The sequence below is a fragment of the Somniosus microcephalus genome, unplaced genomic scaffold, assembly GCF_052327205.1.
Source record: "Somniosus microcephalus isolate GS21.2 unplaced genomic scaffold, FLI_Smic_1.0 unresolved_chr8, whole genome shotgun sequence".
Classification (NCBI taxonomy): Eukaryota; Metazoa; Chordata; class Chondrichthyes; order Squaliformes; family Somniosidae; genus Somniosus; species Somniosus microcephalus.
The window spans coordinates 36648769-36651052 of NW_028225186.1; the positions used below are offsets into that span (position 1 = coordinate 36648769).

The 2284-nt window shown below is 45.0% G+C and overlaps 1 non-coding gene across 1 annotated transcript; it reads right to left on the minus strand.

Moving 5' to 3' along the window:
* Positions 1 to 648: 648 nt before the first annotated feature.
* Positions 649 to 719, minus strand: trnag-gcc (transfer RNA glycine (anticodon GCC)). Its single transcript has one exon. It is a non-coding gene; the product is annotated as a tRNA-Gly (tRNA).
* Between the last annotated feature and the right edge of the window lie 1565 nt (positions 720 to 2284).

Sequence of the window (2284 nt, forward strand, 5' to 3'; positions counted from 1 at the left end):
TCAGGTCACTTTCACGCCAGGCAAACTTTTCGTACAAGATGACATTTTTTAGGCGAGATCACAAAGGACATGTTCAGGAAACCACAGCATCAAGTGCGTGTAGGGGTCCACCTGAAATCTATTTGCTTTTGTGCTTTTCTCAGTGATACACAGTCAGAGAAAAGCCGTCGGGATATTGAATACTCAGCACCAAAATATCAAGGACAATACAGAGGAAACAGTAATCCACTATGCTAACGACGAATTGATGCACGAGGTTTTTATACAGTTCCTGACCGTTTAAAATTATTTTAGGTTCAATTTTTCGCTATTGATCTTTTCCAAGGAGCGCTTTAAGGTGCTGCCCAAAGGTTTAAATTGGGGATGTTAAAATTCCTCCCCGTCGTGGAATTTCACCCCGGTCTCCCGCGTGACAGGCGGGGATACTCACACCTATACTAAGGAGGAAGTGAGCAATGTAATGTCTGTCAGAGTACGAATCGAGCCTGTTACACAGAAACAGGATGCTATTGCAGCCCCTCAAAGCTGTTGCACAGGAATAGGAGCAGAACATTCATACCCTTGATCCAGTTGCACAGGTACAGCTAATATATTATTTATGCTCATGTGATGTGTTTGCTATGAAATGAATTGTTAAAAATTTTAGCCTGCATTGGCCGGGAATCGAACCCGGGTCTCCCGCGTGGCAGGCGAGAATTCTACCCCTGAACCACCAATGCACGCCGACTTAATCGATTCTATTTTCTGGCAGTGACAATTTATTTTTGACTTTTGTTAATACAAGCGGTGACACTGCGTTAACATAAAAAGCAATGTGCTGCAGATGCTGCATCTGGAATTGTTGATTAAATGCTGGAAACACTTCGAAGGTCCTGGAAGATCTGTGGACAGAGAAACATAGGGTTAACCTCTCAGGTGCATGAGCTCTCGGCAGAGATTAGATTTTGCTCTTTTCTAGGTCCCGTGGGAGTTTCCTTCGAACGTTGTTTAGCTGCTCAAAAATTACATAATTAAGAAACTAACCTTCCCCAAAAGAATAAATAGGCGCAGGATTGGACCATTCGGCCCCTCGAGCACCGCCATTTAATACGTTCGTGGCTGATGAGATCTTCGACACAAAGCAACTTTGCCGCCCGCTCCCCATAACCCTTGACTCCCCTGTAGCTGAAATATATGTCTATCAGACATACAGAACCCGTTTGACGGCTTACAGTGTGGCCCGAGGGACAAGCGACTTCAGTTATGTTGATAGTGTGGAGAAGCTGGGATTGCTTTCCTCTGGAGGCTAAGAGGAAACGTAATAGAGGCTTGCAAAATTACAATGGGTTTTGATAGAGGAAATAAAGACAAACGCTTTCCAATGGCAGGAGGGATGGTAACCAGAGGTAGAATTGTCTTAAGCAGCGAATGTTAAGGCCTCATGAATATCAGGATAAGTTATCACGGCCCAGTTACTCTGTCATTCGAGTCTTGCACACGTTGCTAATGTGGCATTTTTCACACTGGCAATGAGTTGACTGATAGCCGTGCTGTGATCAGCTAAGTTTGTTAGGGAGATGCAGTCGGCAAAATAATACATGGAAGACGGATAATAACCGCGACTGTTCTGAAACTGTGAGGTACACATAAATGTGGGCATTTAAAGTGTCTTGTTCCCAACGTCATTTCCTGCTGGCTTTGACCAGCAGGCATTTTATCGAAGGCAAGGAAGCGAATTCTGCACCTCGGTACCGAATGATGCTCTGCTCACTGTTGAGGCAACAGCAGCGGTGTGGAAAATTGAAAGATTGAGAAGGTGCAAGCATTGTTTCGCGGTGGTGCTTTGATTGCTGGCATTTCAAACAGCCACAAAACGCACTAGTTCCACTGACCGGGAATCGAATCCCGGCCGGGGCAGTGAAAGCGCCGAACCCTAACCACTAGACCACCAGGGAACCTGTGGAAAGCATCCTGCCAGCAAGCAGAACAATGCAGTCTTTCCTCCTTGCTGCTTTGAAATTCAGGTCACTTTCACGCCAGGCAAACTTTTCGTACAAGATGACATTTTTTAGGCGAGATCACAAAGGACATGTTCAGGAAACCACAGCATCAAGTGCGTGTAGGAGTCCACCTGAAATCTATTTGCTTCTGTGCTTTTCTCAGAGAAACACAGTCAGAGAAAAGCCGTCGGGATATTGAATAATCAGCACCTAAATATCAAGGACAATACAGAGGAAACAATAATGCACTGCTTGAGACAAAGACTCAAACACATGCACGAACACAGATGTGTGCTCACTTTGTG